Raw genomic sequence first — 15,451 nt, 5'->3', positions numbered from 1 at the left:
AGCCATGGGGTTGCTGTCCCCCTTCCGGAAAGTTCTTTCTCTACTATACACAGACGTCCACAGCAGGATTCTGATCAATGGCTCGTTGTCAGAGGCGATTCCGCTGTGCTCAGGGGTTAAGCAAGGCTGCCCGCTTAGCCCCATCCTGTTTATCTGCGCACTGGAGCCCTTGCTATGCTGCATCAGATGTGATGACCTGATCCAGGGGGTGCCTGTCCCTGGGAATCGAGGAGTGCCGGTGAAAGTTAAGGCCTATATGGACGATGTCTCCATCTTGTGTAGTTCCGAGGCGTCCCTGCACAGGGCCCTACATACGAATTTGTACTTTTGCTCCGCGTCTGGGTTCCGCTTAAACATGGACAAGTCGGAACGCCTGGACATTGGAATGATGCTGACCTGCAAATGCTGCCTCCACCCAGCGCGGAAGTAAAGATCTTGGGCGTTTGCTTCAGCGCAGCAAACGACGGAGCCACTAGTTGGGACTTAGTGCGGTCCAAAGTGAAGAAGCGCGTTGACTTTTGGAAGCTGAGGAAACTCTCCTTTGAGGGCAAAAAGCTGGGTATAAAATCCGTCCTGCTGCCCCTGCTTCTTTACCTGAACCTGGTATATCCTCCCCCAGATGCCATCCTCAAAAAGATCCAGCGGATTTTCTTCACGTTTTTCTGGGGTTCTGGATTTGAAAAGATACGTCGGGAGGTCTGCTTTAAGCCCATGGCTAAAGGTGGGAAGGGACTCCCGAATTTAAAGACCTTCCTATCCATTCACCTCTTTTCCTTACTTTTCCAAGCTATGGACTTGGATATAACATGGTCAAGCTTTCTGAGATATGCAGTGGGGCACGTTTTCCGCAAACATGGCTGGCTTCATCTCCCACTGACGTCCCCGACGATGTTGTCCTGTCCCGCACATTACCGCTTTCTACTGCGGACTATTGCCTCCAATAGCCTGGCTGGCTGGAGCCCGGACGTTCTGAGGCACCAGAGGCGCATCCTACATGCTCTTTCTGAATTGGACACTCTGGTCCCGGTCGACCGTTTCTCCTTCACTAACTGCAGTGCCATCTGGGCCAGAGTTTCAGCGCCTTACTTGGCTAATAGTTTAAAAGACTTGAACTGGCTGATTGTGCATGGCGCCCTCCCCACCCGTGCCTTCCAATATGCTAGGCGGCTTAGCAATACCTCTTTATGTCCACGGTGTGGTAATGAGGAGACGCTCCTCCACCTCCTCTGGAACTGTACCTATGCACAGACTGGAGACTTTTTGAAATTCACCACGGGTCTCAGGCGTTTGGATTACACTGTGGTATCCTATGGACTGTTTATGGACTTACCGCCTGAGCGGGAAAGGGTTTGTTGGACTTTTCTGAGTGCCTTGAAACAAGCCTTGTGGTCAGTCCGTAATGTTCTGATCTTCCAGAGGGATTTAATCTCAGAGAAAGACTGTGTCCGTTTGGCCCTTGCCGACCTGTATATATATTATTTGTTGGATGTTAAAAAGTTAGGCCGTAAAAGTGCCAATGCTATCTGGAATTTTCAGTTGTGGAATGTCCTGTTCTGAATTGTATGCTTTTAACGCATATATCATTTGAATCCTTCTTGCATATACCACTGTTTTTCCATCTTTTCCTGCTTCTCTACCCTTATAGCATATACAACTTGTTTGCATTTCATTTGCATGTACCTGCGTTGATTTAGGTAATACCACCTTTTTCTAGTTTTGCATATACCTTGCTGTTCTGTATCTTGCATATACCTTATTGTATAATTTCCTATTGTACGGTTTTGTTTTATTGTACATGTTTCTTGTATGTTTTATTATATTTTTCTAATAAAAACGTAAAAAAAAAAAAAAAAAAAAAAAAAAATCAGTTCTTATCAGAAGTAGTTAGTAGGGGAAACTGCTGGAGAGCGCGGTCCGGGACCGGCCACAGCAGGAGTAGGCCGAAAGCTATGGAGATCTGAACGGAGAACCACTTGAGGCGTTGTTGATGGGGGACGTGGTTAGTACGCCGGCTCCGCCAGTGGAGGTGATGGCACCACTGCAGGGAGCTGGCAGAACGCCACTGACGCTGTCAACACGACCACCAAGGGGGACAGGACGCTCCCTTGGGGATCTTACCATGGGTCGGTGAAGCGCTCGAAGGTCTCTGGTGTCGTGCCCTGCGGGTTGAGTGGCCCCCAGGGTGCCTTAAGTCACTGGGCGTGGGAAACCCACTGATTTAGGCACTATTGCGTGGCACTAGATTACACCCTTTTGAGCACACCACTCCTTAATGCCTGGTTTACCAGCATTGGAGTAATTTTTATAGATCTGGCGGTAAACCAGGCTCGTACAGAGCACTTTACCACTTATATAGATGTTTTTCTCACTTTTTTATTTTCACTCTGTCACCTTTTTGTGTGTCAACGAAGGGATGCTGTACCCTTTTGGGACGCTTCCTGACGGTGTCTGGGGATGAGGCCTGTAATGGGTCTCTCCCCTCTGTCAGTCGACCTGTCCTGGGGAACCGGGGCAGGCGCAGACTTCTTTGCCTGAGTCAAGGAGTATCTCTGGTGGTGGCAGCCCGGAGAGAAACTTGGCGACTGGTAATCCTGAGTACCCTTGGTGGTGGCAGCCCGAGGGGAAAACGGATGTGTTGGTAGGGCCATCCTGCTCCGGCAGATGGCACTTTCGGATACTCGACTCCACTCGGTCACCTTTTGGTCCTTGTGGGGAAGAGTTTGAGTCAGGAACTTCTCTCCCCTTTAGGGGAAGGGTGCGTTTTTTGGCAAGCATCCTGGGCACGTTTTTTTTAGTGTGGCACCCACACTTTTTTCGTGCACTTGGTGTTTTTGATTGGCACTTGCGGAAACCTTCGATAAAAAAAAAAATCTGTTCTTATCAGTTTAATATCTGATACGTCCCCTATCTGGGGACCATATATTAAATGGATTTTTAGAACAGGGAGCTGGAATCGGAGCTTGCTCTGTCCACTCCACGCATTGACCTGGTATTGCATTACTTCCAGGATCGGTGCACCCCTTTCCAATTCAGTTGAAAGAAAGACAGAGGATTGACCAACCAATAGAGGAGAAGAAGAAGATTGCTGCACCTGGCAAGCTAGCAAAGAGAAACCTGACAGTTGGACTTGGCCTGTGCTTGTTGCTGATGATGCTGTGACTGACTCTACCCTCTGCCAATGCATTCAAGTGCCTGAAAGGTAATTCATTAATTAATTTCTTTGATTGGTTAATTGATTGATTGAAAATGACATTACTGCTGCAAAGTGTCTGATTTGCTGCAATTTTATTCCATTTTAAATTCAGTGAATTCTTTGAAAAATTTTTGCCATAAATTTATTTCCGAACTTGCACTTGACCGGACACTTGAATGGGTGTGGTCAAGCGGTGGAAGTGGTTTATGCAGATTCGCAAACTTCGGCAAAATCCGTTGGCGTCACAAGATAACGTTTGCACATCACTTTGCCTTGCACAAAAGTTTTTCTTTTCTTTTTTTTTCACTTTTGGTGGCAGGTAGGGAAAACCTGCACAAGCTAATTGGTTTCTACTTCATTAAGGGAAAGGAAAAAAAAAAAAATCGAAATAGGGCTGCAACAGCCTGGTGCACACCTTGAGCGGTGCACAGTGAACACGGAAGGGCGCCGGAACAGGTGCCGAGCGCTTGCCATCGCTTCTCGGCCTTTTGGCTCGATCAAGTGCAGTTGTAATAGATTGTACTTGGTGGAAAGTCTTAAGGTGGCAGAAGGGGTACCCACCGCTTGGCCTTGGAGGATCGCTTGGGAGCACTGCCCAGGCTAAACCTCCTTGCTGCTTTCGGGCTGGTGGATTAGTCCCCGGAAACCTTTTTGAGTTGCGATCGCACTGGGGAAGGCCTTGGCCCAACCGAGTGTATATAAAGCGGAAAAGCTGCGATTGTGGTTGCGTTTTTTGGAATAGTGCGGACAAGGACTAAAGACCTCAGCTGTCCTTCGGGATAGGTCCAGACCTAAAAAAGGGCGGTGGTTGGCGGAAGGCAACCATTTCTCCCCTCCATTGGTCAAAGTGACCTTAAGAATTCTCCCTAGCTGAGAATAAAGATCCAAGCTGAATATGGTCTACATTGTACAAAATCATGGGGAACCCCCATTAAAACAGTCCATCCGGATTGTGGTTGCGGAAAAGAGCCTGGCTTCGAAGGACCTCCCATACATTTATCGGGAGATTTTGCTAAGAAGGCTCGGAGTACAGAAAGAGGAGATCCTGTGCCTCAAAAGCACTAAGGATGGAGGCATAGTGTCTTTCAATCAGAGAAGCACGTATTATAATGTGTGGAAAGCCTTGAAAGAGGCTAGAGAGGACGACGAGATCCTGAGGGGTTTCGTGTTCAAATTTTTGGGCGACTACGAGAAAGCCCAGGTAGTGGTCAACATGTACAGCCCATTCCTGGACTCGTCACAGATAGTTACATTCCTGAAGAGGTATTGTAGCGAGGTGGCGGGTCCGGCGCAGGTTGCCAATGTCCGAGGTGTAGAAGCCTGGTCGGGCAAATATAAATTTGATGTCAAATTCCGGCCCGCCCCTGCCGCAGAAGGGGGAATTTGTGGATTTATTCACCCACCCCAAGTCTTTTACATTGGACGCGAAAGGGGTTCGCTGTACTTTAACGGCATGGAGGTTCATTTTTGCCGAAGGTGCAAAAAATATGGGCACCTTAAGGAACAGTGCGTGGCTAAGATCTGTAACAAATGTGGTGACACTGGCCACGAAGGGCCAGAATGCAAGAACGGCTGGCGTTGTAACATGTGCGGAGAGCTTGGACACAAGTTCTTTGACTGTCCGAAAAAGGCAAAAAAGGCTGGGCCTTCCAATGATAGCGGCGAAGGTAGCTCCGGTGGTAGTGGCGCGGTGCCTACTACAGGAGGTAACGTGGCCTCGTCCGGAGGCACGCAGGGGAGCCAAGAACAGACCCCCAAAACCGCTGCCCCGGCAGCAACTGGAACTAAGGCTACTGAGCCTGTTAAAACCGGAAAGCCGGCAGTCGCACAGGGTGGCACCTTTAAGGCTCCCCCATCCGCAGGGAGCGGGGCTAAGGCCCCTGAGCCTAGCAGTCAAAAAACTGGCTCAAAGGGTGTCCCCTTTTCGAAAGGTGCGACGAAAGGCGAAAGTAAAGGGGGTGCGTCTGGGGATACCCCCCAGAAGGGGAGTCCCGCGGAGCACCCGCCTGACAAACATTGCGTCCCTAGTAAGGAGTCTACACCTGCTACCGTACCGGAGACCCCCGTGGCTGGATCCAAAGACCAAAGGCCTGGGACGGCGGCGGTGGAGGAGATGGATTCCACACAGTCAGCGAAAAGAGGTCGAGCGTCATCTGGGTCCGTGGATGGAGAGGAGGAGGATCCAAGCCTGCGACCCCCGAAGTTGCTTACTTGGCGTCCTGGAAGATCTACGTCTTGCTCTGGCTCTGATATCGAGACTCCAAGGAGGGATCCCGACTGGGCATCGGAGGGAGACAGTGGAGGGACGCAACATATTTCCGAGTTCTCTGGTGATTCCGAGACCTGATGGGGATCCCAATAACCATCGCCTCACTTAATGTGAGATCCCTAAAGGGCCCCATCAGGCGGGCTGCTTTATTTCAGTATTTGGAAACTGTTTCTTTTGATTTTTGTTTACTCCAGGAATGTAACATCCAAAATGGGTTGGACTATGGACACTTGGAGAAATCCTGGAAACATGGACCCTCAATCTGGTCCGGAGGGAATGACAGCAAATCCTCCGGTATTGGAATTTTATGTAAAGGGACTCATGTGGACATTATTTCAACAGAGGAAATTGTACCCGGGAGAATGTTGCTGTTAAATGTTTTATTCAAGGGTATAAAATTGCAAATTATCAATATTTATTGTTCCCCAAACAAACAAGAGCGGATAGAATTATTAGGTATGTTGCCTTTCTTCTGCCCAGCTTCCTCGCCCCTCATTGTTGGGGGGGATTTTAATTGTGTTCTTATGGGGGAGCGTAGGAGTGGAGGGAGGGCTAACACTAAAGACCGCTCATCGGGTATTTTATCGAATTTTGTAACTGATTTTAACCTTGTAGACTGTTGGCAGAAATTGCGACCTGGGGATCCTGGACCGACCTGGACCAGCCGAGGAATCTCATCTCGAATTGATTTTATCTTTGTTTCTAAAAATTTTTTACCTGTAGGTTTTAATTTGCATAATAATGTTTTTTCTGACCATATGCTGCTACTTTCCTCCCTGGAACTTGAAGGTGAACCTAAAACACAAAGAGGGCCATGGAGGTTAAGCGTACCCTTGCTGCAGGACCCTGGGGTAAGATCTGCTTTCTTACAAATATACAAGCATTGGCAGGGACAGCGAGGGGTTAACGATAGCATGTTAGAATGGTGGGAACAAACAAAAATTAAGATGAGAGCTTTCTTTGTTATGATGGGAAAAAAGAAGGCAGCCGAAAGAAGGAATAGCTTCCTCATTCTCAATAAAAGACTACAGGTTCTGCTTAAGCTTAAAGAGATAGGGGTGGACGTAAAAGGGGACATCCTAGTCTTAAGAGCAGAAATAGATAGAATCATTGATGAGAGAGGGAAACAAATTATACATAATGCCCGGGTAAAAGACTTAGAGGAGGGGGAGAAATGCTCCCGATATTTTTTTAAAATCGCCAACGAAAGGAAAGAGGTTATAAACAGTTTAGAGGGGAAGGAGACAATAAAAGAAATGCTTGAGGTGACCTTTGAGTTTTATAAAAATCTTTTTGACACTAAGTCAATAGATAACTCTTGTAAAGTTTTTTTAAATAGCCTTATAACTCGCAAACTAGATCACCATGACCAAGAGAGGCTAGCAGTAGACATAACGCAAGAAGAATTATTTTCAATCATTAAAAGTTTTTCAACAGGGAAAGTTCCTGGGACTGACGGGTTTCCCATAGAATTTTACTTGCAGTTCTGGGACATTTTAAAAGAGGATTTATTAGCGATTTTTAAAGAGGTTTTTAATGTCGAAATTTTACCCCCCTCCTGGAGGGAGGGGCTAGTATCTTTGCTTTTTAAAAAAAGAGGTGAAAAGGGGCTTTTAAAAAATTGGCGCCCCATTACTCTTTTAAACGTTGATTATAAAATTTTAGCAAAGATTTTAGTAACTCGTTTAAAACCTTTTATCGCTAAGTTAATACACCCAAGTCAAGTTTGTGGTGTCCCTGGTCGAAGCATAGCTGAGTCATTAAACCTGCTTAGAGATTTAATATGGTACCAAAAGGAAAGGGGTCAGGGCTTAGCCATCATGTCGCTTGACTTTGAAAAAGCCTTTGACCGAGTGTCCCATGAATATCTTTTTAGCATTTTATCCACAATGAATATTCCTGTTTTTATTTTATCTAAAGTGAAACTTTTATACCGCTCCTGTTTTAGTAAAGTATCTATTAATGGTTTTTTAACTAGGGGGGTTCCTTTATCCTCAGGTGTAAAGCAGGGGTGCCCACTGTCCCCGCTTTTATTTATTTGCGCCATAGAACCCCTCTTAATACTCCTTCGAAAAGATAAAATTATACGTGGTGTGCCCATTCCTGGGGGTAGGGGGAAAAATGTAAAAATACTAGCTTACATGGACGATGTTACTATTGCATGTACCGACTCCCCATCCCTGAGGAGGGCGCTTTTAAACACACAGATATTTTGTACAGGTTCCGGTTTTAAAGTAAATGTGGAGAAGTGCGACTGTTTTTATTTTGATCCTTGGGACTCTTCAAAAGTGGATGGTATTGTTATGCAAAAGAATAGTATTAAAGTGTTGGGTATAGTTTTTAATTTTATCAATGACGGTATTTTAAGCTGGGATGCAGTAATCACTAGGGCCGAAAGGAAAATCTCCTTTTGGGGACTGCGGAAACTTACCATGGAGGGAAAGATTCTAATCGTGAAAAGTGTAATCATCCCAATGCTATTATATGTAGCGATGGTCTTTCCCCCCTCAATTTTATATATAAAAAAGATAACCAAAATGTGCTTTTATTTTATATGGGGATCCAAAATGGAAAAGCTGAGAAGAGAGGTTATGTATAAAAGTAGAGAAAATGGAGGGAGAGATGTCCCTGATTTTTTTAAATTCTTTTATATAAAATATCTTAGCTTTTGCTTTAAATGTTTTAACACAGACAGTGCTTTTAGTTCCTTTCTTAGATATGCTTGCGGTATGGTTTTTAAAAGGTGGGCCAGGGTTTCCCTGAGCTCCCCGGTTTTATTATGCCCACCAAAGCATTACGCAGTTTTAGAAAGGACAATAAGACTTTTAAAGCTCCAACAAATCGACCCCAATATTTTAAAAGAACAGAAAAAATTAACAGTTTTTAGCAGAAAGGAAGAAATTTGTGAAAGGGTAAGTGGGTTCACAGAGGGCAGAGCCCGAAAAGTATGGAGAAATGTTTTTGGTAAATTTTTAGCGAACAGCCATAAAGACTTAGCCTGGTCAGTTGTGCACCAGTGCCTCCCTACAAGAGAATTCCAATGTAGGAGGGGTCTGGTAGCATCAGCTAGATGCATGAGGTGTGGAAATGATGAGTCCGTACTGCACACTATGTGGAACTGTGGGTTCTCGCAGGAGGTATGGAGGAAGGCGGGGCCTATTTTAAAAGAGGTGTGCGGTCTTAGGGAACTCAATTATTCTTATGTATTTTATGGTCTTTTTAGCTGTACTGATCCTATTAAGCATGAAATATGCTGGTCTTTTATCTGCTGTTTTAAAAGTGCTTTATGGAAAGTCCGAAACATTTTATTATTTAACAGAGAAAAAATTGATGTAGAAAACTGTTGTAACTTAGCTTTAAGTGAAGCTTATGTATATTACTTAAGAGATGTGAACCGCTTTGGCAAGAGGGAGGCTGTATCTCGATGGAGGCCTTCCTCTTGGAATTCTTTCTGGTGAATTTTAACTGTATAAGTACCTTGTCATTGTGCTATGTATATGGATGTCAGTTTATAATTTTGTAAAAAATTCTACGGTTTTTTATCTGTATATGTGAAACTTTCAAATTCAATAAAGTAGATTGTTTAACCGTAGCTTGGTCGGGACCTGTTGCTGGAGTGATCGAGGGACCGCCTCTACATCGTTGGACGGAGGAACCTTTTTTTTCGTGCCTTGGGCAATCTTCGTTTTTGTGATGGATCCAGGAAATTCTACCGGTGGAAGGCATACCATCCGCTTCATTGTGGCCAGACCGTGTTCCGGAGATGAGGTACTCATACACCTAATGGACAAAGTCCTTGTGGAGTTATGCAAAGTAGAACTGACCAAGGTATTTTGCATACAGCAATTTTCTGTAAAACGCACGTTTGATGTGTCCTTCTACGAAGGCGGATGTTGCCTGCACACATATGAGACACTTAAGAAACACCTTAAGCACGAATACCTGAAGGAGATACGTGTTGAACCTTTCTTCTCCACAATGGAGAAATTAGTAACAGTACAAATGTACAACCCCTACTGTCCCAGAGAGTTGGTAAAAGCATTTTTGTCACGGTACTGTGATAGTGTACGACTTGGTATGGGCAACACAAATTGTAGGGGGGTGTACACTGGCTATGCAAAATACTGGTGTAGGTTCACTCCGGATAAAACTGGCATAGGGGGGGGGTTAAAAACCCTCCAGCCAACTTCTCTATAGGAGGTAACAACGGATTCCTATTTTACCCTGGTATGCCGGAGTATTGCCGGAGATGTTTGAGATTCGGCCATACGCAGGGTTCTTGTGAGAATGAGCCAGCCTGTAGGGGATGCGGCGAATCGGGGCACGTCGCCAGTGAGTGCCCAAATGTCGCAACCTGCGACCTCTGCGGCTCCAAGAAGCACATGGTACGCAGATGCCCAAAGGCTGGTTACAGAGCAGGTGGGAAAACCAGCGAAAGGAAAAGCTATGCAGAGGCCGCGGCGTCACGCCCATCAGAAGCGGCTAGCAGCAGTCTCAATGCTGAAGTGGCAGCTGGCGAGATGGAAGACCAGGAGGTCAGTGATCCGGATGTGGTGGAACCGGGTGTGGTGGAGGAGACTCCAATGGAGGCATCCGGATTAATATTAATGCAGGAGGAGGTGGATGCGTTACCAGCGGCTACCCAGGGTGATAAAGGCACTGGACTGCCAGCTAGCGCCACTATTGAGCAATTTAGTAGTCCTGGCTCAGGAGAGGAGGAAGCTACCACCTCCAAAAAAGGGGGGAAGGAGGGGCCGGAGCGTAAGATTGGCGCTGTCAGAAAAGTGGCAGAAGGTGGCATGGCTATAAAAAAAGCAAAAAAGCAGGGGCCACACGGTGGCTCAGTGGTTAGCACTGCAGCCTTGCAGCGCTGGTGTCCTGGTGTTCAAATCCCACCATGGGCAAAAAACCATCTGCAAGGAGTTTGTATGTTCTCCCCGTGTTTGCATGGATTTCCATCCCATGTTCCAAAAAAGACATACTGATAGGGAAAAATGTACATTGTGAGCTCTATGTGGGGCTCACAATCTACATTTAAAAAAAAAAAAAAAAAAAGCAAAAGGATAAAGAAAGGGAAATCGCTAAAAGTGCATTCCTAGTGCTGGATGAGTTGGGGTATACTGGCTTTAGCCCCAAGCCTCTACAGGCACCTATGTCCCCCATAGACGTCAGCTATTTGGAGGAGAGCCAGGTGGCGAGCTTTGAGGGGGTAACCCACTTCGCCTTGGAGCCTGGAACTTCTCTGCCATCTCCTGGGCAACCAGGGACGTGAAAAATGTTTTTGCATTTAACCCCTTTTTTTTTCCGGTAAAAAATGGTGTTGCAGCTGAAAATTATTTCTCAAAATGTCAGGGTATTTAATTCTGCTTACAGGAGGATTGCTATCCTAGATTTTCTATCTGCAAGGAACCCAGACATCGTATGTGTCCAGGAATGTGGTATATCCAGAACGCCCCCTAAAAAGGAGTGGCGTGGTAAGACTTTCTGGTCCTACACTGGCAGCAACCAGAATGATGGTATAGGGGTCTTAATTAAAAACGAAAATGTGTTGGTTAAAAATGTACAGGTTATAGCACCTGGGCGGTGCATTATGCTCACCCTTGAATACATGGGGTGGAGATTTAAGTTGTTTAATGTATATGCAACCGTCTGCAAGAATGAGCGTCTTGCTCTTTTTGAAAATTTGAATTTCTTTCTACAGGGGCAAACGCCTATCATCCTGTGTGGGGACTTAAACTGTGCGGTGGAGAAAACCGCAAGGGGGGGATCTGTGGTAAATACGGTGGATGTAACCGGTAACAGATTCAAGTTCCTTATGAATGAATTTTGTTTACAGGATGTGGGAAAAAAGCACGGCAGTCATGACACTTATTGTGCAGACAGCGGGCGCACTAGCTCGCGTATAGATTATGTGTTATGTTCTGATAAGTCTGTTTCTGTGTCTTTTTTTTCGCAGGAAAGAGTTGCCTTTTCCGACCATGACTGTCTTATTACAGTATTTGGAGTCGGTAATATAATTTATGGCAGAGGGGTATGGAGACTCAATACCCGGTTATTGCGGAATCCGCAAATAAAACAAAAATTTATTTTGCAATATGCAAGGTGGAGGAGGAGGAGGAAAGATTTTGCAACAATTGTCAACTGGTGGACATGGGTAAAAAAACATGTCGCATCCTTCTTTAAAATGGAGGGAAAAAAACAGGCCAAGCAGCGCAGAGTTATTTACCAATGGCGCTGTAAGAGGCTGCTATACCTAGCCCGGTGTAAGCAACTGGGATATAATGTGCAAGCGGCACCTACAAAAGAAAAAAACCTGGTGGATAAGTGGTTTACTGACAGGGGTAAAGAAATTAAGTTTAGGGCCAAGGTTAAGTACGCCGAACACGGCGAAAAATGTACAAGTTATTTCTTTAAAAAAATGTGTGGGGGTAAGGATGTGATGAATGAATTGTATGGTGTGAATGGTGACTTAGTGAATGGGGAGAGAATGTTGGGTGTGGTGCATGATTTTTATGAAAGGTTGTTTGAAAGGAAGGTGTGTGATCTTGGGGTGGATGAAGATTTCTTTGAGGTGGTGAAAAACAGAGTGCCTGAGAGTGAATGTGATGGGCTGATAGGAGAAGTGACTGCGAGCGAGATCAGTGACATAATTAAAAAATTGAGCCGGAATAAAGCGCCTGGTTTAGATGGGTTGATGAATGAGTTTTATACTTTATTTTGGGATGTTGTGGGCGAGGATGTGGTGGATGTGATGAAATGCCTGTTTGAGGGACAGAGGATGCCTGGATGTATGAAAAGGGGGATGGTGAAGCTGATCTTCAAAAAAGGAGAAAAAGAGAATATTGCGAACTGGAGGCCCATAACCCTTATGAACGCCGACTACAAAATTTTTGCGAAGGTGTTGGCGAACAGAATGAGAGATGTGGTGAAGTATGTGATTGCGGAAGAACAAGTGTGTGCGGTGCCTGGACGAAGCATGACTGAGAATGTAGTATGTATGAGAGATGTGCTTGTGGACTGTAAGGGTAGAGGGAAAGGTTTGATAGTGAGCGTGCTCGATTTTGAGAAAGCTTTTGACCGAGTGGGGCATGTGTATTTATTTAAGTTATTGGAGAGAATGGGATTCCCTGTGAAGTTTGTAAGGTTGCTGCATGGTTTGTATGAGAAGGCTGAGAGTAGTGTGTTGGTGAATGGGTTAATGACTGAGGTATTTGTAATCCAGTGTGGTGTGCGGCAGGGATGCCCCCTGTCGCCTATGCTATTTATTTGTGCCATAGAGCCGCTATTACAACTAATACGGGATGACAAAGTCATTAAAAGGGGTATTCATCCCAGGATCTGGGGGAAGGAACATGAAATACCTAGGATATATGGATGATGTGGTGGTGTTGTGTGATAGTATGCGTGATCTGAGGCGGGTGAAGTTGTGTGTGAGTGTTTTTTGTGTGGCGTCTGGGTTCAAAATAAATTGGAACAAGAGTGAATTTAAAACGTTTAATTTTGTAGGGGAAGTGAATGAAGTGGAAATGAAGCAAGTGAGTGAGGAAATACGGATGCTGGGTGTGTGGTTTGATGAGAGGTTGAGCGGTCAAAAAAACTGGGAACCGTTGCAGGAAAAACTGGTTAAAAAATTCTCCCTCTGGAGACTCAGGGAGCTCACTTTTACTGGAAAGATACTGGTCAGCAAAAACATAATACTGCCAATGATTTTATTTGTGGCCATGGTGTTCCCACCCGATGATAGGGTGGAAAGAAAGCTAAATCGCATGTTGCATGTCTTCTTTTGGGGAAGCCCAATTGAGAAAGCCAAAAGGGAAGTACTGGTAAAAAAGCGTAAACTGGGTGGCCTGGACTTCCCAGACCTAAAGGTTTTCATTGGGCTTAATTATGTGCGCGGAGTAGCGCAAAGTGTGGTTAAAAATACAATGGCAAGCTGCCTGGTAAGGTATCTGGCGGGTACGGTCCTTAAAAGGCTGAAATGGCCGGTGGAGTTCCGGGGGCGACCGTACGCCTTCGACTGTCCTAAAGGGTACATGTACGTGGAAAAATTCATTAATTGCTTTCATTTGCAGAATATCAAGATGGAAGAGTTCCTGACATGCAAAAAACGTCTTAAAAATTTGTGTCAAAATCAAGTGGTCTGCCCTATCAGGGGTCTAACGTCTGTGGAAGCAGGTGAGGTGTGGCGGAAGATGCATCAATCGGACATAAGTAACAAACAAAAAGACTTAGTATGGATGAGTGCGCATAATGTGTTGCCTGTGAGAGTGGTGCAGAATAGAAGAGGGTTAAATGCGAGTGAAATATGTCCGAGAGAAAGGTGTGCGGGTGATGAGAGTCTGGAGCATGTGTTTTGGGGGTGTGGCTATGCAAAGAGAGTGTGGGGAAGGCTGGGAGGTGTGTGTAAGGATATAACTGGAGTGGATGTGCTAACATTTAAAATTGTGATGTATGGGTTAGTAAGTGTGGAAGGGGTAAATAAGAGATTGTTGTGGCTGGTGTGTGCGTGTATAAAAGAAGTGTTATGGAATAGTCGTAATTTGTATATATATCGCGAAGAATGCATCGAGACAGAAGATGCAATAAGGATGGTTCTTGATAAGCTATACTTTCATTATCAGTCAGACCTAAGGAAAGGTTTGGACAGAGAAGGTCTTTGGAAATTCCGAAAGTGGAAAAAATTGCTAAATTAAGTTAAGTTGTAATTGTAAAATTTGGTTTATTTTTTGTGTCTGAATTAAAATTATCAAAAAAAATAAAAGTTCATGCTTATGATGAGTGGCGTTGTTGGCTAGAATACGGTACAGACTGGTAACGGCCAATGATAGCCATACCTGAATGGTATGACAAAAAAAAAAAAAAAAAATCTGTACTTAGTTTAATATCTGATACGTCCCCTATCTGGGGACCATATATTAAATGGATTTTTAGAACAGGGAGCTGGAATCGGAGCTTGCTCTGTCCACTCCACGCATTGACCTGGTATTGCATTACTTCCAGGATCGGTGCACCGCTTTCCAATTCAGTTGAAAGAAAGAGACAGAGGACTGACCGACCAACAGAGAAGATTGCTGCACCTGGCAAGCTAGCAAAGAGAAACCTGACAGTTGGACTTGGCCTGTGCTTGTTGCTGATGATGCTGTGACTGACTCTACCCTCTGTCAATGCATTCAAGCACCAGAAAGGTAATTCATTAATTAATTTCTTTGATTGGTTGGTTAATTGATTGATTGATTGCAAATGACATTACTGCTGCAAAGTGTCTGATTTGCTGCAATTTTATTCAATTTTTAATTCATTGAATTCTTTGAAAAATTTTTGGCATAAATTTATTTCTGAACTTGCACTTGACCGGACACTTGAATGGGTGTGGTCAAGCGGTGGGAGTGGTTTATGCAGATTCGCAAACTTCGGCAAAATCCGTTGGCGTCACAAAATAACATTTGCACATGTCACTTTGCCTTGCACAAAAGTTATTCTTTTCTTTTTTTTTCACTTTTGGTGGCAGGTAGGGAAAACCTGCACAAGCTAATTGGTTTCTACTTCATTAAGGGAAAGGAAAAAAAAAATACATCGAAATAGGGCTGCAGCAGCCTGGTGCACACCTTGAGCGGTGCACAGTGAACACGGAAGGGCGCCGGAACAAGTGCCGAGCACTCGCCATCGCTTCTCGGCCTTTTGGCTAAGACCATGTGGGGAGGCTGACAGTTGGACTAGAAGCTTTGGAGAAGGCGATCCTGGACTACGGTGAAAGCATCAATATGATGGCTGGATCTCTGCAAAACGCGACCTGCAGGTGTGCTTCGGAACACGACTTTAAAATCAAGAATGCGGTGCGCATTGACGTGGCATCAGCAGCTAAGGAGCAGATTACCAGGCAATATCTAGTGAGTGAAGTCCTTTTCAAGACCTTGGAAGTCCCTAAACTGGCTATACTGGCTCTCCAGGAGATATATGGGAGTTATACACTCTCCTTCATCTCAGACCAC

The 15,451-nt window shown here is 45.0% G+C and overlaps 1 non-coding gene and 1 pseudogene across 1 annotated transcript; both read left to right on the top strand.

Annotated features, from left to right (window-relative positions):
* Nucleotides 1–2,848: 2,848 nt before the first annotated feature.
* On the top strand, nt 2,849–3,023 carry LOC142210879 (U2 spliceosomal RNA; annotated as a pseudogene).
* Nucleotides 3,024–14,292: 11,269 nt separating this feature from the next.
* LOC142210908 (U2 spliceosomal RNA) lies at nt 14,293–14,478 on the top strand. The gene has a single exon (XR_012717033.1). It is a non-coding gene; the product is annotated as a U2 spliceosomal RNA (small nuclear RNA).
* The last annotated feature ends 973 nt before the right edge of the window (nt 14,479–15,451 follow it).

This window comes from Leptodactylus fuscus, chromosome 6, assembly GCF_031893055.1.
Source record: "Leptodactylus fuscus isolate aLepFus1 chromosome 6, aLepFus1.hap2, whole genome shotgun sequence".
Lineage (NCBI taxonomy): Eukaryota > Metazoa > Chordata > Amphibia > Anura > Leptodactylidae > Leptodactylus > Leptodactylus fuscus.
This window is presented reverse-complemented; position numbering and strand designations above follow the sequence as displayed.